The sequence below is a fragment of the Anopheles nili genome, chromosome 2 (genome assembly GCF_943737925.1).
Source record: "Anopheles nili chromosome 2, idAnoNiliSN_F5_01, whole genome shotgun sequence".
Taxonomy (NCBI): Eukaryota; Metazoa; Arthropoda; class Insecta; order Diptera; family Culicidae; genus Anopheles; species Anopheles nili.
The window spans coordinates 26,119,199-26,141,702 of NC_071291.1; positions in this window are offsets into that span (position 1 = coordinate 26,119,199).

Genomic DNA, 22,504 nt, shown 5'->3' on the forward strand with positions numbered 1-22,504 from the left:
CGGTCAACAGTGGAAACGTCAAAGTGGTCCTGCGAGTAGTGTCGCCATGACAACCGGACAAGCTACTTCGAACGAAAACGAAACCCAACTTCCGGAGTGGATGGATCCCTTATATATCACTGAATCATGAGTGCAATCAAACCTGAACAGAAATTAAATTTATTACCGACTCCGTAGGGATGCGCAATTGCCGAATTCGGAAGCGATTTTCCTCCAGCCTAAAATTACAAAGGACATTCGCTGGCACGACGCATTCAGTCTAGCTCGTTCGGCAGCAATCAGATTAGCAACGATGACGATAACCGTGATCGACATTCAAACGTTCATTGTACTACTTATGATTAAATCCCCTAGCGATGGCTCAGATTTGTTGACCAGGCTAGCGGATTTAGTTTCCTCTTCATATCAAACAACGCACCACGCAGGGATATGCCTATTTGCGTCTCAATGGGTCCTTCTGTGTTCAATCAATCACGTAACGTGGTCGACTGGCCGCATGATAGCCGTCTCGATCAAACCAGAAAGCACCCGTTGACGTCCCAAAACCAGTGTGGGCCACAGGAAAATCGCTTCAATCACAATCATATCAAAAGCAATCGAACACCGCGCTGTCGATGTTCGCCCCGGAGAGCGATTTTACCACCGAACTAATGGCATCACATCCCCTAGACAACGGTGGTACGCTATCCTGTGGTGGTGGCCGAGGACATACCACAATCACTCGCAGGACCTGCTGCTCGTGTCGATATTCGTGAGGCGATGTTTGTCCTCCGATCGGCAACCGATAGGTCCAGCTCCCCCATCATAGCATCGCCGAACAATGTAGCGGTTATGGCCAATGGAAAATGATTGATAGCACCTCCATACGCGGCTGCTCGTTTTGCGTGACACCACACGTGGATGCCATCCGAGCTGAGCGATTTCAAACGTCCACCCAACAATGGCGTGCGTGGGCGTGCGTTCCCCAAGACTTAGCTTGTTCCAGCGTTCAATACACCTATTTTCCTCCCACACGGACGTTGCGGGTTGTGAATGGATTCACCCGTTCATGGTCAATGGAATCGTTCTCGAACGGCACACATTGTTTGAGCAACCCAACCGTCGAGCACCCTTCAGATTCGATGGTGCCGAAAGTTCGCTCATTATCAAGGCCACAAATTTCGGATCCAATATGGACCGATGGCCGGCCGGTAAGTGGTGAAATTTTTCGATTCAATTAACTGCTCCTTGCTGCAGGACGGGGATGGAAATGTGGCCAGGCGGGTCGCTTGGTAAAATAAATTATACCCAAGTTTGGCAAACTGTGGGGGGGCCCATGTTTGATTTTAGACCCGAATTCGATGCTTGGATGTTTAATTTACGAGCGCAAACATGCTGCTAAAGATGCGACATGGGTCGCCGTATTGAGGGATTCTGAGATAATAGACATGTGCCTTGTTCCTTATGGAGAAAACTTTCCAAAAAGGAAATGCCCCTTGAAGGAAGGACGATGGCGTTGAAAGGCGATCAAGTGGACCTCTAGCTAGACGCTCGAGATCGATCGCCATCGAGAGCCATCGTCCGCCGTAACGTGCTCCATATCAGCTTTCCGCCGTCAGCTGTTCGTGACGTCTCTATTTTTGTGATAATCTCGAGCCTGCCCGCCAGTGCGGAGCTCATTATGGTTGCAAAAATAGACTCGGCTTATCAATCACGTCAGCCGAAAGCTGCACCGAACTGGTGGCAGCTGGGCTGAGCCCTGCAGAAAGTAGTTGCTTATCAGGGCGCCGTTTACCAGTTCGACTTGGTTCGACTTGCATTTATGGTTGTTATCCAACTCTTAGCGAACAATGGTCTGCGTCATACAGAGGGTTTTTGATTTATGCCTGACACAACTGAGCTGTAAGCTAAATATAGACCATTTTACATACCGAAATCTTAACGATTTGCACGTTCTTTGGAAACTAGAATCGAATTAAAAGTAAACGACAAAATGTTGATTCGTGGAAGCGAAAAAATTTCGAAAGCTCCCACCGGCAGCCTGATTGAGCAATCAAGGTCTGCTTTGACGAAAACCGTACGCAGAAGAAACGCAACTCCCAACACACGTACCAAGCCACGTGTTGCTCACCATCGGTGCTACTTTGTACGCGCAACCCGCACAACTCCTTGACGCGAGCGAGGCTTTCACGAAAATCGAATATGCAATTGATTAAGCAATTTTTGTGCTACCTTGTGGTGGGCTGAGCGTGCCTTTGATCGCACGTAGCCCACGGTTCGCGCGTCAGGACTCCACGCGCGCGCGACGACACGCAACGCAATCCGTGGAACGGATGAATGAATTCCGAAGCCAATAATCCCGCGCCTGTTCCACTATCGGCCGTTTCCCAGCAACATAACTCAACCACCCACTGGTGGGGGTCGTTCTGCTCGTTCCGCTGCATGGCCCGTTGCAGCCAAAAACTAACCGAACGGCACGAATCGGGTACGCGGCATTGATTAAATTTTAAATTGAATCCTGAAAATGTGTGGCATTTGTTTTTGGGTTTTTTCGTTGTTGCTGTTGTTGTTTTCCAACACTCGCGTTGTGTAATTCAGCGCGTGGTGAGTAGCCGAAATGGCGTCAGTGAAGTATTACGAGGTGTGTGTACTGCCGTCTGCATCATCCATCCTGTCGGTGATTGCTCCTCGCCGGTGCTGGATTTACTGTGGAATTAATATTCAGGACACTACGAAGGGCGGGAGTTACGGACATTGATATGCAGAAGATTTCGCCACTTCCACGATGGAATTATGCGCCTTTCAGGGGTACATTTTGCGCACCGGATCGATGGTGCCGGTCCGTCTAGTACGATCCTCTTTCGAGAGCCCAAAAGTAGGCTTGTTTATTGCGGCTTGAACGCACGCCGCCACCGGCTGTGACGTGCTCGGAAAGTTGACGACGTGCCTAATGGCACGCGAAAGGACACACCGGATGGGGCGCGGTTTTGGCTAATTTCCATCGCGAACGCGGCCGTCTCTCGGGAGAGTGCGTTAAAAAGGTGCGGACACGCCACCCTGCGGTGGGGGTCTAATAAAATAGGTAAAAACAGCCCCCAAACAGCCGAACCATCGGAAAACGGAGCTTTAAAACGGCGCACCCAATCAATATACGTTAGTCGGTGCCATTTTGCCGAATACAAGGTTCACGTAAGCACGTGGTGATGCAAAAATCTGCCACTTTCACCACGAAGTGCTGCACCTTAAGCAACCCCCAGCGAAGGGTGTTTGCATATCGCTTATTTATGATTCACCGAGAGCCGGTGGCTGACGTGAAACTATCGCCCCTATCGTCGCACCATAAAGCAATAAAATGTGGCAAATATTACAGGCCTGGCCGGATCCGCCGCCAGAGGGCCAGAATTTAGCATGATATTTCGCGTGCAATTCGAACCCGGCGCCGGTTCGTTGTGATAATTAACGCCGGGTAAATGTTGACCGAACAGATAAAGCTCCCTCACAGATACCTCTCTCGCTGGGAATACCGCGTACCTAAAGATAGGTTAGCACCAGTTTTGACTAATGAGCAAAAAAAAACTAGGCCTCGAATACGATAGCTTTCTCGCGATGCTCAGAGCGGTTGGAAATGCAACACAATTTGCATAAATTTGCAGCACAATCCAACAACCGGTGCCATTAGGCAAACATGCTGGTATGGCGGCTTGAGTAAAAATGCCCTCAGAAAAGGGCTGCGACAAAGTTTTGCGGTTTCGCTTCGAGCCATCCAAATGGAGATGGAAAAGCCAAAAGAATCACCGGAAACAAGCGATAGCAAACACTCATCGGGAAGGCTCTCGAGCACCGTGAAGTACCCGTAGAGTTGTGACGCACCATTTAGTGTTTCTTGGCGTTATTTTAAGCACCAAATGGGGCGATTTGTTTTCCTTCTAAAAGCTATTCCATGCAATGGAAAACCTGTGTTATGGAACCACTCCGCGCTAAGGCCAAACACATCGAGTGCATCACAAATGCAGCACGCGAATTCTTTTATTGTGCGTGAGCACGGGTGTGTGTGTGTGTGTTTGTGAACAACACCACTCGAAGGGCAGCCTCTCGAATCAGGCAGCGAGACACTTGCCATCGTGTGTCCTCTCTTGGTCAAGGACGACGGCCCTCGGCAAGCCAGTTGGCTATATCGGGTGCAGCCAGTTATCAACCCCTATTCTTATCAGCGGCCCATCGCTCGCGTCCTGCGACTTTGGGCAGTAATTATGCAAGCGGCCTCTAAGCCATCATCGTGCCCGGAACCGGTTTTGCGGCGATCGACGTGGCCGGATTACCTTTTACGTGTCGAGTTTTGTTCCGATCAGCGCCGCTCAGCCTGCGCGAGCCAATTAATAGTCGCGATCGGGGCGAACCGCGGGAAAGGGCCGCCCGGAAAAGGGCCTGTCGTTAATTGGCCTGTCCCCAGGGTGGCAGGCTCGTTCGTCCTAGTCGAACAAGCGCACAAATCATGTGCTAACATGAGGGGTGAATTTAGTGCGCTAACAAGTTAATCAAATGTTTGCTCAACGGCACGCCGCCACCGAACGAGTCGACAGTTGCCTTAACGCACCTTCGCGAGAGCTGTGATTAGAGCAGGTGTAGAGTGCTTCGGGTGGACACACTGGAGGGCAAGCCACTCTACCGAGCCAAGTGCAATTACGCACTTTATACGCGGCACAATAAAATCGATATTTAAATGTCTCAATTGGTGCGATCGGTGGTTTAAGAACGAATGGTTAAGCACATAATTACAAGGACAAATTTATGGCAAAAACGGCTTACGCCAGCGCTGTACCAAAGCCTGGCTCAAAAGAAAGTAAATGGAACGAGCCATAATACATTTTTTTGCTGACTACGTACACATGTTACAGGTCTTGTTCACAACCGCCTACAGGTTGCAAATTCGACCCACCCAAAAAAAAAAGCTCTCATTGTACAGCCATTCTGCCATCCGAGGGCAGCAAGCCAAACTTCGCCAGCTGCTCCCAAAAGAGGGCAGGAAAACCCGCACCAGGCTCGTTCCAGTGACCTCTGCGGCCCGACTCGACCTTCACCGAGCGCCCTACACCAAAAAGGCTGCCATGCAAATCTTACCGCCTTCGATGGACGCGTTTTCTCCCGCCCAGGCGTTCGACCCAGCGGGCGATTAAAATGACTAACGGCTTGACCTGATTTACGAGCCATTGCCATTCGCCACGGAGACAGACTGGCGGCCAGCTCGCTCAGGTGCACCCTGAAACGGCGCACGTTCTGGCGGGCTGGCGGATTGAAAGCTATGATTTATGACCGTGCACTTGCTCGACCCGGTGAAAGGTTCGCCGAACTGCTCGAGGGCGCGTTCCCTTATCGACAACAGTGGCACGAGATTGCGTCTGATAATGGGAGCTGTTTCTTTTCTTATTTTTTTGGTATCGATCGCATTGCTCCTACAACGCTAAAAGGATAGTTTATTTACTCATCACAATTTGCGCCACGCGAAACGGCATCCATTTAGGGTATCCTTTGTTGCGAAGGCACCCTAGGAATCGTTCTATGAGCTGCCCTTGGGCGTACCGGTATTTCGACGAATTGTTGTTGCGCCGAGCTGCGCCGGAATTAGACAATCACATTTTTTGGTCGCTCTTTCGTTGTTGAAACCGATAAAAAGTCGATAACACTAGCGCCGCTAAAGGGCAACAAATCAATCTCTGTATTCGTTTGAACGTTTGCGGTGTAATTGTAACGATGCTGCAAAAATGGATGGTAAATACGGTGGCGTTTCTTAACCCACTCAAATAAATTACATCAGCTTCAAAAGGACGTCTCTACGGTGGCCATTGAACAGATCAATCCCAATGTGGCGAGATTCCTCGAATGGAAGTCTCCTTGCCTCGGGGTAAAAGTTTTTAATGACCCCCTTAATGGCTGTGTGCTGTGTGAAACGAGTGCGCTGTAGATGCCGGTCAGAAGTAGGTATGTTTCTTTTACTTGCCTAACAGGAAGGCATTCGTCGTTCGGATGCCTTCAGTGTGCTACATAAATTCATCTCGTCCAGTCGCACCTTCCGGAAACCGGAATAGGACTCTCGGATTCCGAGATTTCATTTCGTAGCCGACAAAAACATCTTCTTTAGCTAATCTGTCAACAGAGTCCATAACGATATAATAAGAAACGGTTCAAAAAAGCGCTCAGTCCGGTTTCCGCGAACTTGCGCTCATTAGCATCGAACGCCAGCGAAAAGGATTGAGGATGAGAAGCGAGCAGAAAAAAAGAGCGTACTCTGAACGTTACCTACGAACGGCTCGGTACTTTGGCAGCTTCGATGTAACCTCTTCACATCGCGTACCTGTTGCTACGAACGGTCGGAACACGGTTCCCCGAAGGATATCAATTTCACTTCAATCCTGCAGCAGGTCTTCGCTTGCCGGCTGCATCCCAAGGGCGAATGTAGGACGAGATTTTTTGTAATTAATATTACATCCCGGTCTCGTTCCCGGAGCCCGGTGGATGCGTTCGCCTAGGTGAACGAGTTGCCCGATGCTAACTTGTCCTAGTCGGCACCGGTCGTTAACAATCAATATGCAATTTATGCTACGGTTCCGGGCATAAATGAAAAAAATAAATAAAGGCAAATGACCATGCTGCGGTCGAGATGTGGTACAGGCGGGTTTGCTTGTTTTTTATTGCCTTTCGATTGAAGCCGGCAGCCTGGCAATAAGCGAAATGCTGCAGAAAAGCGTTGAACGAGTTACAGATGCATGTAGGTTGCGTGTAGAGAACAGAAGTAGTTCAACGAGGAAACACATTCCAAAGGCCGCAATTCCCAAAGCAACTCCCGTACACGTCGATATACATCGAGCATGTGATCAATACAGAGCGATAAAAGCTTCCTAGAAACAACGGTACGGTTTGGGCTTGACAGCAATATTTTGTTCCAGGAAACATCGAACAAACCCACACTGAAAGATGGTCGAGATAAGCAAGATGTCTGGGGCCAGATGGAAGAGTAACCAATTCGTCTCGACAGCCTGCATGATAGTCATGAATAGTAATCAGTTTAGATGTGGTTTTAACATGAAAACGTTACATGCTATCGATATGTTAGGGTGATTGTGAATCAATTCTGAAAAAGGCATATAAATAAGGCTCGATCTTTGAAGTCAAAAGTACACCAAGACATGAAGTTTGTTCCGCAGAAATCTTCACAGAACTACGGAACATCTGCGTGAACGTACGTACATGCCATCGAATATTAATCACTCGCTATCGTAACCTTACGAGAAAAGCGATCCTTTATCGCAGTGTTTACTGCCAAGGGCTCGTGTATCGTGCATAAGACGTTGTACGTGACGCTTAAATTACCCAAGGTGCACTGGCAACGGTTCTGCATAGATGCACTTGCGCAAGCGTGAGCTCCCGTTGTGCAACACGTACAAACCGATGGCATAATGGGATGCTGTGAGTTAAGGTAAGGTTAAGCGCGTCATATATTCCGTTTGTCACGTGCCCTCGCAAAGTTCAAGCGGTGAAGAATAGAAACCAGCGACAGGAACGGGTGTGCTTGTTGGACATATCCACGCTCGGGAAGATGCAGCTCATCACGTTTGGTGGCGTTGTTAAATTGTTCTCAATTTGGGTTAAGGTTTCTTAGCTCAAATCATCAACAGCACGTCCTAAAACATCATTCTTCTGAGCGCTAATTCATGAACTTTGCAAGCGAATAATGAACAACAGCTGAATCTAAAGCTCAGCTTTATCTCGTTTGCTATTTCTGTTGAATTAATTGAATGCTCGGTTGATGCACTGGCAGTCGGAGAGAGAGAGAGAGAGAGAGAGAGAGAGAGAGAGAGAGAGAATAAAAGAAGCCCACATCAATCTATTTTTCCATCCCACTGAATGGATCATGCCTTCAACAATGCAGCCAGACATTCAACCGAACAGTTCACCTTTAATTGGCCCCCGATTTTTGCCCCGGGCCGTGTTTCGAGCACTACTTTATTTTGCTGTATTGTGCGGTTCGCTTCACACATCGCCGGCCCTCGACGTCTATTGACATCAATGGACCTTTGACTCTCCGGGGCAGAGTCGCCAGAGACCCCGGGCACAGCATTCAGCACCCAGCAGTGCTGCTGACGGGTCGCTGGGAACAGTTGGTGACAGAATGCGGCAAATCTGTATCTTTCTGCCGCAGTGACGCGTATCCGCAGGAAGCGACCCCATGGACCGGTCGGATCCCTGCTAAATCTTCCACGCTTGGAAGCACTCCCGAGTGGGTATGTTTTTTCATTGAGCTGGATTTTTTTTTGTTTACTTTTCATTCTTCCTTACCGGCTCGCTCAGTAGCGTTTGCAAATTTACAGCTCCACGCAAAAAAAAAGGGAGCGTGAATATTTCATGGTTCAAACGGCAGTTCCATTCCCAGAATGAAATGAAATAAACCCCCGAGCCTGTACGCAAACCATTCATTAATTAAATTCGTTCCTCCGGATGAGCCGCGGAACGTAACGCAACGTTGGACAGGTGAAAAAATGGTGTTAAAAAAGATCATACGACATAAATCCCACGAAATGGGCAAAAAGCCGAACATCCAACGCACCATCGAAGCTCGCCGGCTTCGAGCGGATTTCAATTTCAATGCAAATCCTTTCCGAACGCGCGAGCACTTTCTTGACGAGATGTAAACAACTGCGGCATCGCGAACGTGTATCTCGAGGGCATAGTCTTTTTTTTCTCGTCTCTTCATTGCACAAAAAGACAACAAAATCATCGATGCACCGGTCCGCGGAACAGCACAAGGGCCATCTCAGCAGAAATTGATTGCAAACGAGCTGATAGTGTGGCGGAGTGTTGACCACGCGTCAGCCGAGGCCGCACTATCCGGCCCTTTTGCGATAGTGTTTTTCTGTCGCCGTTGTGCTCATCGTCGTCATTTCTTCGCTCGTTATCATCGCCACCGTCCGCAGGGATAGCTGTTGTCGCTTCATCGAGCAGTTGACGGTTTCATTCGACCATTTCTTTCTTTTTCCGTCGCCGATTAAACTCAAACAAACGCGCTCGCTCATCCATTATGTATGTGGCTGTGGCCGGGGTGGTGAGAAGGGGCCAATGGAAAAGGGGGTGGTGGTCAACATAACGCCCCCTTTCCTTCCCACCACCACCCCACGAGCCCACGAACTCAATCCCTGTCCAAGCAGGCCGGGAACAGTTACGTGCTGATTAAATACGATCGCACACTTCGAGCTGATCGTTGCCGGTTGCATTTTATATGCACACCAGGCGCGAGTGCTCAGGTATCATCAACATCGCGCGTCCTCCCACTCCTCCCACTCCTCCAGCCCACAACCTTCGCTCCAATATGCGCTCGCAGGAAAACCACCTGTTGCAGTGTGATAAGACACCGGTGGGCATCGTTCAGAGAAGGACGGCTTCTCTCGAAATGGGGCATTATTTGCCAACGTGTCCCATCGGTGGCCGCTCTTTTAACCCGACCCTTATTAATCGAGCGGGCCAAAGGGCACACATCCTGGAGCCCTTACAGCGGTGCGTTGGTTCGTTCGCTTGTCAACGCCACCGATTTGGTGGCACGCGAAAATACCCCTTTTCGTTCCGGGAATAAGCACTTCGAAGGATGTCCACCCGGGAGCAGGTGGGGTGGAGAGTGAAAAAAAAATATAGCCACCCCACCGGCACCACTTTTCGCCGCGTCACGATCCAAAAGTCGTGTTTGTGATGGCCTTTTGGGGGTAACACGGTGGCTTTCCCACGATATGACACGCCGTAGGGCTCTTGTACCGAGCTGGACGCATCGATTCCAGCGAACACACAACCGGAGGGGTTTTTTTTTCTCAATTCTATTTCAACCCTTCCCCGAGTTTAGGGGTTGGAGTAGCAACAGCAACAAAAAAAAACGGCGAGCACGTTTTTCCATGGCTCGTCAACATCGCTTAGGCAAACTAAACGTCGCCAGTTATCGGGACGGACGTCGCACAAAAAGCAACAAAACATGCCACCATCCAAAAGCCCGTTTGGTGGCTCAAAACACGGAGCTAATGCAAACGAAACGGTGGAATAAAACAACAAAAAAAATACACAACTCTCGCTTGTCCGTCGGAGAGACGCACCACCACCGTGCCTTGATCGTAAGCAAATTTTCCCGTCAAGAACGCTCGGCATCATTATTTGCCTGACCGTTCGTCTGTGTCCCGCGCTTGGCAATGTCCGTAAATGGCGAATCCGGCCAATATCGCCGCGGGTCGTGTGCCGCGGTTTCGAAAGGTTTGCGATTTATCGGCCACCCATAGCCCTCGGAGGGACTCGCCGGCGATAACCTTTCGATCGGGTGACCTTCCGGCCGTGATCCGGCCATTGCATAATCGTGGCCATCGGTCGGGCGACAATTGGGCACAAGGAAACGGTACGCAATGCTAATAGTGGTCGTTATCCAAGCCGGGCTCAAGATGAACGAGTTACGATAGCTAACTAGCGATGCTCTAATGACGGTTTAAACCTCTCTCGCACAGGCCATTCGATCGGTTTGTGGCGGCTTTGGAGGGGTCTAACAAAAAATCGCAACCCACTTTGACGCTTCCAGCAGCTTCGGATTTAAATTATTGCTCGAAATTACTTGCGCCACGTGCGCCTGTAACATACATTCCAATGGCACAATTAAAAGCACGTTATCACGATGCTAATTTGCTGTGAATCGAGAGCCGAATCGAACAGGATGAAACGGAGATGTTGTTTGCTCCACGGTGAGGCTGGATTTAGGCGACGACAACACACAATCGGCCCTTCGGTTTCGTCTCGCGCACAACACCTTTATCCGACGCTCGCGCTTCCGGTGGCCTCTCATTAAGGGACGGGGTTCGAAAAATTTAAATTTCAAATTCACCGCCCCATCCGGTTGGAAGTGAAGTGATGCTTGAGGCCTGGGTCGGGGTTTTTTGTTCCAGAATTAAGCCGTGCGAGAGAACGAGAGTGTGTGTAAGTGTGTTGGGATCGATCTGAAGCACTTTGACGTGCCGTTTCTGTCCGTCCGGCTTGAAAGCGGCCGTTTCGTAATAAGCCGGCTTCAGCAATTCCACCAGAACAGCTGGAAAAAGAGCGCCAAAGTACCGACCTACATCTCGCGGGACGCCTCGAAAGGAACACCGTTTCGGTTTCGTTATCAACCGGCAACCAACCCCCTGCCTTAGGCAACTATCTCCCTCCTCCGCGGTGGGTGGGGGTGACGATGATCGCCTCGCCCAAAACCGGGAGCATAAAACACAGCAGGCGAACGTGCGCGCGCGCGCGCCCGCGCGCGAACTCGAGCACACACGCGCCCCAAGGTATGGTGGGTTTATTTACGTTTATTGATAATTTCCTTTCGCCTGGCTGGCCGTTCTGCTGATGCTGCTGTGGCCACGGTCGCGACTTCATCGTCACCCTACGGGGACCCGAATTAAGAAGGCTGCCCGCCGGAACGAAACGTGCCGCGTGTCTAGCGCTCGATTAGGAGCGAGCTAGGCACCGATCCGCGGGTGTGCGTAATGGCGCGTTTTGCAAGGAAGATAAATAAAACATTCGCCCTCGCGCAAATTGCACGCGGGCAATTCCCCCGGAGGCACGTAACCGTCGCAGGACCCGCGAATGGGGGCTAACGTTTCCCCCGGAACGTTCCATCGATCGCGCCTTAATCAAACGCTCGACACGAAATCTCCCACTCGGTGAATGGGTGGATGGGAAATGATTTAATCTGGAAGTCATCTGCCACCCACGGGTGCTAAAGGGACATCCGTTCGTGAGGATTCGAAAGCGATCGAACATCGGTCGTTGTTTGGAAAAGCCCAAAACACCCCCTCAGGGTGCTAGGAATGCCCGTTCCCGAACCATTACACTCAACAAGATGGCATCGTAAATGGCCACCTCACTTTCGCGAAAGCAACTTCACTCGTAGCGTAATGGTTTCACTCAGTTTACGAGCTTTATTTTTTTTTTCTGCACGCATTCATCCCCTTTTTTTCGGGCCTCCCAAACCTGTGGTTTAATTACACTAATTGGCTTCGGAATGCGAATGCCGAAAGTGGTTAACTTTATCGGCAAATCTTGCGTCCACCACTGTTCAGCGTTGCGTTTGGTGTGGCCACTTAGGACGATTTAGTTTAATAGCCGCTCGTCAAGCTATCGCGATGTAATTTCTCAGCCTCACGCCGTATCAGCAGGCCTGGGAGCCCACCAGAAAGGTCAAAGCAGGAACTGTGACATTGGCAAGAATGCCAGTGACGGTGACGTGCGAAATACTGCCGTTTATGGCACACACTGTACGAAAGGTTACACGTTAGATTTCTCTCCCAGATACCAGCGAGCAGGTGGCATTAGCATTTGCCGGCGTATTATTTGCGATTAATTCCCGTCCCGTCTCACCTTCCCGGTGCATCGCTGCACCCAGGAAACGGTGGCACGTTCAAACAATTATTGCCAACAGCCAAAGGGAAGCGTTCGGGCCGGGCCCTTCCCGATACCATCCTCCCGTGCTGTTAACAGTAAGAGCGGATATTGTCACTGCGGTTCCATTGCATTGTGGTGAAGTCCATAAAAATGTACCAACAATCGCGCTAACCTGACGTAAGCCGTAAGAGCGTCCGAGTCGAGAGTGGGGACAAAAGTCCATCCGACGACAGGTGCTCAGATGCCCGTGGAATGCGCCACGCAACCGAAACGTCCACGTGGGAGGTGTATTGTTGACCGAGCGCCCGATGGACATTGTATCCGCTCGAACAAATAGGAAACCCGGTCCGAAGCGTTATTTCCAGACGAACTAACGCACGTTCGGTTCATCTCGATCGGGTGTTTGACCCCCGAGAGACCAGCCCCTCTAGCGGTTGGGGCATCAAAGATGAAAGCAATCGCAATCCCTCGATCAAGGCAAGATTTGGGACACGAGCGATCCAACGAGCGGTTGGATTAAGCATGAACACGGTGCCAAAATTAAAGCTGACTTCTGCCGCTGGGGATGGTAAAAACATCAGCAGCAGCAGCCAGCAAGAGATGATAAGAGAGAAGTCGTTTAGGTGGAAAAATGCTCGTAGAATCCGTCGGAATTATTGGACAGCTTTGGTGCGATAGAATTCGGTTCGTATATGCAAATTCTGCCTCTGCCTCTGCCAACGTTCCTTCATTGTGGTGTCGTGTCTGTTTTCCTTTTCCATTTGTTAGTGAATAGAAATTTATCACATTTCACGTTTTGTTTAGTTCGCCTTTGATGCGAACTCAAATAGGATTCTCCGTGACGCCAGAAAGCATCTTCGGCTGGACAAAAGTGACCTGAGGTGTCGTTTTGAATAGGGTGCTTCAACAAAACAAGCTACACACACACTCACTAAACAATGCGTTACACCAAATAGAAAAAGGATACGTTCTTCCAGAGGCTGCGAAGCAGCAACAGAAAGAAAAACGAGCTCATTCGCTTTGAACGTAAGTGAGTAATGCCGGCTGTGCCGATTACAAACACAAACTAAACAAACAAACATAACTCGCTTACGATCGCTAACAACGCGCAAAATTGGTTTGAAGACGTGTGTGGTGTTTTTTTTTTGTTTGCTTTGTTTGGCTTCTCAACCAAAATCGAAACGATTCACGGTGTATTGAGCGTCGTCTCGCAGGCGCCTGGGAATCAGAACGGAACGCGAACGGTCGACGATTAAAGCATAAAACCACGACACACGCCACACATTCGCCCAGCACGCGTTTGCCACCGCTTACGGAAGCATAAAAACCGCGACCGGGATGGCGGTTGGGTGTGTTTTCGTTTGTGGATCAAGTTCGATGTTTGAAAAATTCGAACATAAAGCCGCAACATGAATAGGGCAAACAGGAAAAAAAAAAAACACGTCACACCACACACTAAAGCCATTCAAAGGCAACCATTGGTGATTTGGGGAGGTAGTTTAGCGATACCACGATAGATTCGCGACCACGTGCTTGCGGGGTTAAAAGACAGCACTCCAGAGTTCCGCAAAGGGCCACCGTGAGGTTGGAAGAATCACAGCGCGGCTGAGCACATAATCGCACCACCACCGAGACTGACGCACGTTCGCCAAGACGCGGAAATGGAAATTCACAGATGATTGGTCGCGCTTCGGTTGCGGATGGTTGATGCGTGGAGCTGAAGATTCACTCGTCCCTCGACTCGCGTCCCAAAAAAGGGGGTTGGAATGGGTTTGCTTTTTCGTTGCTTCCTTCGTTGCCTTCTTTCTTACGCATGCCGGTCCCGATCGGGAGGGGTTCGTTTCGCTATCGCATCATGATTCATCCTTCCGGCTTGGCGATTGGGGATAGATGACCCGTTCCCGGCATGATTCGACACGTCCTAGGGATTCCATTTGCGTTCCCCGGTGTTGTTTCGCCATTGTATGGCTTTGCGCCCTGCGGCATCGTTCGAATGTTTTCGCAACCTTGCCATGTGCCCAACAAAAGGGTTACCGTGGTGAAGATACCACCACCATCACCGAAAAAAGTGCGCCGGTTGGCTTTTGCCAGCTGGCGAAGGGTTTCTTTTCCCCCGTCTGGTGGCCGGCATTCGTCGTTTGCCAAAACATCAAAGAACGTTCAGGGAGCCCTCATAACGCAGCGCGAAACACAAATAACATGTCCGGTTTAGCAGCGTGAAGGCAAAAACGAAAGGGGCAACCAAAGCACCCTAAAGACGGCAGCCGGCTAATGGCAGACTAAAATTGGACACACACAAACAAAAAAAATGACCATCCCGGAAGCCCCCCGGTGACGGGCTTCCTTATTTCGTGGCTTTTTCGGTGCAGGAAGAATCGACAAAAAAAACAACACTCGGGGGTATTTTTGTACGGGCCATAAACGGAATCCATCTTCACGGAGTTCAACGACGGACAGAACGGGAACACGGGGTTGCTTTCACCACGCACAACCGGCACACAAAACCGCGAACGCATTTTTCCTACTTAATCTGATTTAACCTGCGTCCAATTCGTTCGCGAACCGTTCGATTGGGGATGCAATAAAAAAAACCACCCCTTTCTGTCGACCAGCCGGACCGGCAGTGGACCGTGGTGAAAAACCCGTTTGTTTTCGCGTTCCTGTTTTCGTGCGTGTTTGGTGATTTTTATAGGAGTTTAAAGTGCCTTAAAACCAGCGTACACAGACACACACATGCACGAAAAGGACACACTGCACCTCACTGACACTGTTCGACAACACCCAAAAGGATCCCCCTGGATCGTGCGTGGAACGGAACGCACCACACCACCCTTTGATCCTTGGCTTCACTTACACGCACTTTCTTGTCACGCCGACTGATCCTTGCCCGTGCAGCAGATAACGAGCCCGGGCCGTTAATGCTAATGTTAATAAACCCGGCTAAACTGAAGAGCTGGACACGCCGGCCTTTGGACGGGAGAACGCGATCGCGATCTGAACAACAGCACACCGTCAGTTAGGTGCGCGAACGGTTCACGGACACGGAGCGACGCCAAAACCGCGAATGAAAGCCAACATTGCGCGCGGATCGCGGTTTTATAACGCCAATAAACACACGCAACCGCGCAAAGTCGAGCACGCCGGAGGCTCTCATTCACGCAACCGGATCTCTCGTTTGTCGGTCGGTTTCAGCGTGCGAGAGATTCTCTCTCCTGAGCGGGTCCTCTCATGGTCTGAGAGCAGAGAGAACATAACCTGCTGAAGTAGATCTCGCGAGTATTCAGTGATCGAGTGATCGAGTGATCGAGTCGATCAGATCCGCACGCATCAGCGATCATCGATTCGGGAGTTCCAGTGTCTACTTTGTCGCCGTCTGACACATGTCGTCTGTCAGCTGTCTGCTTTACACTTTTTGCTCTCTCTCTCTCTCTCTCTTTCGCAAGAGAGAGAGAGAGAGAGAGAGGAAGAGCACTGTCTCTCCCTAAACTCGCTCTCGCTCTCGCGCGCAGTGCTTGGCGCAAAGTTGTTTACAACGTAACGCATGCAGATTCGCGGGCAGTGCGTGTCCATTCAAAAAATCGCTGCGTGCGATTCCGCTCAGTTTTTTACTCTTTTCCACATGTGCCTGGGTTTTCTTTTTGCTTCATTCCCTCTGATCACCATCCATTCAGCGAAATAACTCGTTCCACAACTCGAAGGGTCGCGAGCCGTCTGCAGAAACACAGCCGGTTTTCGTCGTAGCAACGGACAGATGTCGCAAGGCACCAAACAAATCCACGCAGGAAGCCTTGCCGGGGAATCAGGATGGGAGAAAAAAAAATATGGCCTGTACACAGGGGAAGCGAAAAAAAACGCCGCTAATCGCGAGGTGACTTTACTTTGACAATTTTTACACGAAACTTCAACCTTCGTCACGTAGGCTAGACGTTGGAGTTTAAATTTGAATATTTTCTGTTCGATGTGGCCACTGTTCGCTGCGAATGGAGTTGTGTTCACCCCAACGCAACAATGATCAGCGGCTTCCCTTCAAATACGAACCGATTCTTTAATAATTTTAATTAATCTCAGCCACCGCACAACAGGAATCCAACCCGACTCCGTCTGCCGGTCGTTCCGTACTGCTGCTACGGATGGGCTACAGTTCCGGCCGATGCTTCCGGGTCCTGGCGCCTCAGGACACCTGCCCCTCCACATACCGCGAGCACACCCTAGAAAAGCCCTACCGCACCGAGCACGTGCGAAGCGATCATGTCGAGATAAATAATGCGTATTGACGGATAAGCTCCGCCAGCCGTAACCGCCGATCCGACGATGGAACGCCGATTTGTAACACCAAACCCCAACAGCATGCCTTTCACGGTCCGGGAATTGTATGTAAATTTACCCAACGCACTCGTTTGCCGGAACCAACGTGGTCAGGAACGGGAACGCACACGTGGCACGCGGTGGCGGGAAAAGCGGCTGCGATAATTAATGTTGATGTCACTCTCCGGTGCACGAGCTGCCGGTCGGCGATGAGGCAAAGGCAAAAGGTAAGTTAAATAAAATGGTCGAGTAAAAGCGTCCACCAAGCCGGGAGGCGATTCAATGGATCGTGATCGAACGCCGACCAAATCGATCAACACCCGTCGACTGCTGGAGAATATCAACGAGTTGGAGTAATAAAAATTTCGGAAGCCATACTTGGGATGTGGTCTTCGTTTTCCTGTTCGCTTGCTCGTCGGTTTAAGCGTGGGGTTCGCAAATTTTTATAGTTTCCTTTTAACGTCAGCGTGTGGATTTAAGCTCAGAATGTGCTCATAAATTGTAAATTACACCCTACAATTCGTGATAAGATTAGTATGACTCAGAGGATAATGCTTTAAAATTATCTTTTTATAAACCGTTCTTGACGGCCTTCTTTATTTTCCTATCTTTTTTTTTGTTGATGTTTACATCTTAGTACTAAATACCACGTAGTCTCAGCAGCATAGCCCTCAGGCACCCCGATTAGAGTGATTCAAATAAAGATAGAGTGAGAGAGAAAAGAAAACTGTTTCCTATCGTTCCTCAACAGGGCAGGAGATGAGTAACGTTAATGAAATCACTGCAGCTCGACTAGAGCAACATTTGTCAGCACGATTTCATGATAAGTATAATGACGTTACATGTAAGTAGTGAGCGAGTGAGCGTCAAAGAAGAAATAAATCATTTCCTAGAACGGTTTTATTCTTAAACTGCAAAGCTCCTATGAACAAAAACCACGAGTAATGATTCTGGAGCAATCACTTGCGCTGAGCTCATGCTCCTGGAAGTTGTTGAGATGCTTGTAACATGAAAACCGGATTATGCTAAGGTTCAACTCAGATTCTTGTGATACGAGTACGTATCACGAATAAAACGTTGTCGACCTTTGCGTCTGTTCTGGAAAGGCAGGTTTAAAGAATTGGATTTATTTATTGTGACAATCATAAAGACACATTTACACATGCTCACACCGGGTAACTAACGAGCCGGTCATTAGGAGCCAATTGGCCTTCGGGGAACCTACGCTCAAACATATGTTCGATAAGATCAAAGGTGCCGATGGGTTGATACGCTCTTCCATGAAATCAGGGGTTTTGTTATGAATGGTATGGCAAAAAATAATACACCAAATCATCTCTTCTTCGAGGAAACTGAGCTTAGCATGAAGTTTATTTTTAATTCTAGCTACCGGCTACATTCTGCTGTTCGGTTATGTAGCGATCAAAACAGATACGTTAGCAGAATTTGGTAAATGCCACTGTTTTCTGTTCGCTTTAATTCCAACGAATCAGCTTCCACACCAGGGAACGGTACGGTTTAACGAAACAAAAACACTCCTTTTAGCTTCAACGTGGAAGGTGCAGCATATTCTGCTTAAAACTTTCCCGAGTGTGATCATAAATTTCCCACAAAAGGAACACCGTGAGGAGCTTTATGATTGTGTTGCTTTTCCCGACACATCCATCGTCGTTAGGTGATACTAGCTAATTTTCACGGTTTCATTCGAGTCGAAATTGGTTCCGGGAAATATTGTTTTCATTCATTTTCAGTGATGTTTTTTATTGTTATTTGCGATTGCTTTCAGGTGCTTTTATCCATCGAAACTGAGGCTTTTCCCTTTGATCATTGATTAGTTGTTAAAGAAATTTAAGTTAATCTAGTTTTAGACATGGATTAAAAACGAATGCAATAATAATAATAGGCTCCACGTCACAAAGCATGTTGAAATTGTCAGAACACCTCGATCATCGACATCCTCTCTGCTGCATGATATCCTGGTAGCATCATCACCCGCTGTAGACTCAAAATCCTCACAATTGCAGTAACGCTTTTTAATATTGGCGTAAAATTGGCATCTGCGGATTCAATCTATGGCGAAGGCGGCGTTTAGAATTGCATCGTAAGATGCTGGATTTAAAAAGTATTGAAAAGTGATATTTTTCTTCAGAAGTAACTCGTGGGTGTGAAACGTTTCGTGAGTGAAAACGCAAAGAAAAAAGGGAACGGATGTGGAGGGTGTGTGAGGTGAGGTTAAGCATTCCTCAGGTTTTTATGGGTCAAGGTTCATATTTGATCCTTATTGATAGAAACAATGCAAGGGCAGTTCGTGTATGAATGCGAAGCTTTACGCAAGTAAAAAAATCAAGTCAATTCGATTGTCATTTAACAATGGAAGTTCCCTTTGAAACTGCATATATCTTCCTCACTCTTTGTTATGTGTAAGAAAAAAACAACTAAATAGTTAAATTTCAGAAAAATCGAATTTTTTTTCGATTTTTGAGTGCATATTTTCAACAGGCGGTGTAGATCGCAGAAATAACGAAATAAAAAATAATCCAAACAAACATTTATATACATAAAACCATTCATTTTTATTTAAAAGAAGATCGTTTGCCCACCGTACTCGTCTTATTCATTATTCGGTGCCAACCGCAGCCAACCGGCCATTAAAAGTGCACTGAGCGTTAAAAATGCATCACGGCGCTTTCGCGCTCTGGTGCACTCAGGGTCGGTTGAGACATGACGAAAAAAAATTGTATATAAACGCCCTTCTAACGTTACATCACGCAGCCCTCATGCTCGGGCGAAACAGCATTCTTCCAGGACCACGTGAGACAAGCTCTCGAGCGTCTCGTCTTCGTGTGCAACGTCCCACAGAGCAAACGATCCGCCACCGACGTCGGTCAAGCTCCTACAAAGCTCCCAAGCACACGAAACTGCTGGCAGCACGTGACTTCATTGACTCACCCGGTGGCAGAAAATCGATCCCGACGATGATGATGCTGCTGATGGCTTTACTGCGGTCACCGTCCTAATCCGCCGGCGAGTGCCAGTCGCTCTCCTGGATGATTAATTAGCTACAATCTTTGCGTCGGGCGGCTCACAGACATGTCCTTGGTCTCTGATGGTGGGGTGGGGGCTTGGTAATAAATTCGCTTGTGCCACTTGCGGTGGAGCGACTGCAAAAGGGCACCTCCCTGTACACACAGGACACGTGCGCATGAAGTCGAAACCAGCTGACGACATGTGACATTGGGGTCCCTTTTTAGGGGTGTTCCGTTCGCAAAAGCTCCTGAGACAGCTTGTTTGGTGTCGACGAGCTTTCGGGTGTGTTTGGGTCGATAGCGCGTATCTTCATTTGAATTTTGTCCCGCTGGACGACCCTGAAGGACTCTTCAGCGCGTTATTGCTTTTTGCGACCGCTCCGGGAAGGGAGATGATACCGAAGCGTTTTATGAGTTTTCGGTCCCAAAGGCAGAAGCCAGCGACGGAATTACGACTGTCCTGATGGGTTTTCTATCGCAACAGATGAATGCCATTGAGCTAGAGAGATCAGCGTGTAGGGCGTTTTGTTCACTTCCCAAATCAACCTGTTCCACCGCTAATGGACCGCTTGTAGTACAACGACCCGGTGCCATTGAACCGCGGTTACTTTTCATTTCGGTTGAGACAACCAATTCGTTTCAAACCCGTAACAAAAAAACGTGCGAAAAATATTAACCACATCATCATTCGAGAGTAAATGAAAAATACACGTGAGCGGGTGCGTATCTAGGTACACCTACCCGCTAATTTGAGGACACACAGAGCGCATTAACAACCGTAGCATGTTCATTGGAACCAGCGTATGTTTACCCTGACACCTTGCGTTGACGTAAATGCTGATTCCCACGACACCTTCGGGCTGTTTCATTCACCGGCCCTTATGTATACATATGTCATTCGATCCCTGCTCTAAGGTTTCCCCATCTGGCACCGAATGGCGCCTCGCCGGATGTGGTTCGACAGGTGGAAGGATGCCTGTAACGTATCCCAGCAGTCGCGTGCGTTTTCAACCCCCTACAACATGGCGACATACATACACGCGACCGCGGAATGGCTGAAACCGTGACTCATTTCACGCACCATAACGATACGAACGTCTTGAGTCACGATTCGCACAAAGACCCTCCGTCACATTACCCATTTAACCTCGGCGCCAATTGACCCTTTTTTCTCGAATAATAGATACGTTGACCAAATCGAAAGCGAATTGCAGCGTGTCTTCTCAACGCACCCCATCTCACGTTCGTCAAAAGATCACATTAACACACGCAATTGATGTAAATTAATTGGCTTGAACGATATATAAAGCCACTTGCCAGCCCGGAACGCGGAAATAATATACGGTCCTTTGCGGTGACCTCATTAGGGCCGCATAATAAGCACCCCATTATGATGCGCCCACCGGGTGATGATCGATTACAGATTGAGCTTATAAACGCCCCTAGCGATTATTGTGCTTCGCTGGAACAATGAGAAGTTTAATACATTCCACAACCACTCTGCCTCGCTAAAGCCAGCAGGTCTTCCAATAATGCGCTTAGCATCATCCCCATTTTGATTTTTTCCACTCCATCCTGCACGTTCCGGTGCTCCATTGAAGCTCGGTGGCCGTTGGGTTTTGTTCAATTTTGGGGATTTATTCGCTTCGCCAAAAATAGACTCCACTGATGTCTCGGTCTGCGGGCGGTGGATTCGGGAGTCCACAGGAATCTCTAAAAGAAGCAGCGGATCGCGCCAGTCGATTGGAAACGCGATACTCCTCAGCTTGTCGGGAGTGCTGTCTCATCCCGAGAGCTGCTGATAGTCGAGTCGCGGACGAAATTAAATTATTTCCTGCGAAAAACGAACCACCGACCGGCAGCAGTCCTTTCTGATGTCTATTTTTGCTCCGCGAAGCAATTCTCACCGCTGAAAATGGTGGAGCGACGAGCCATTTTGGGGCCATTCGGGGGTTTTTCAATTTTGAAATCAGGAGCGAGCGTTTTTCCGTGACGTCGTATCGGTATCCACGGCGTTCGAGCGTTCCGGCCCCGTGCTACCTCGTGCATTCCGCGAAAACATAAAGAAGCTTTTCCACGACAATACCAAAGTGTCGGATGCGGTGGAATAAGTGACGCTGGAACCCGGTCCCGAACAACACGCACCTCGAAGTCACTCAACCGTTCACTTCCGATGGCGAGATTTTCGTGGCACGGTGGCCACATCCAACCCCGGATGGAACGGTGGGGTGGTTTTTGCGAAATTTCATCCCCCGAAACACCGCCAACGCCACGGTTCGGTGCGTCCGAGCGCGTACGTTCCGCTGCACGCACGGATCCGTGTGCTGGCACACGTACACCACCCGTTGAAGGGATCGACGGTAAGTCACAACCCAGCCTCCACAACAATGGGCAAACTTGCGCTTGGGGGCGATTTAAAGAAAGGCACACCTAAAGCGTATTCCCTTTCGTGGGTGGAAATCAGCTTCGCGGGATTCGCATAATGTGGCTGTGCAAAAGATTCGTTAGCACGAAACGCCTTGGGAAATCGCGAAAACAAAGCTGTTGCCGGGGGAGGAAAGAAAAGAGAGAAAACAAAAAGGATCACTACAAGAGCAACCTGTTTGCGAAGGTGGAGGAGCCTTTATCGTCCTATTCCCAGAGCGAATGTACTACCTTCTCCTTCATCGGCAGGATGTGAATAACACATTTAAATAAATCAGCCAGTCTTCCTCGACCGAGGAACGGTCCCGAGCACGGAAGGTAAACGCTACACTAGATTG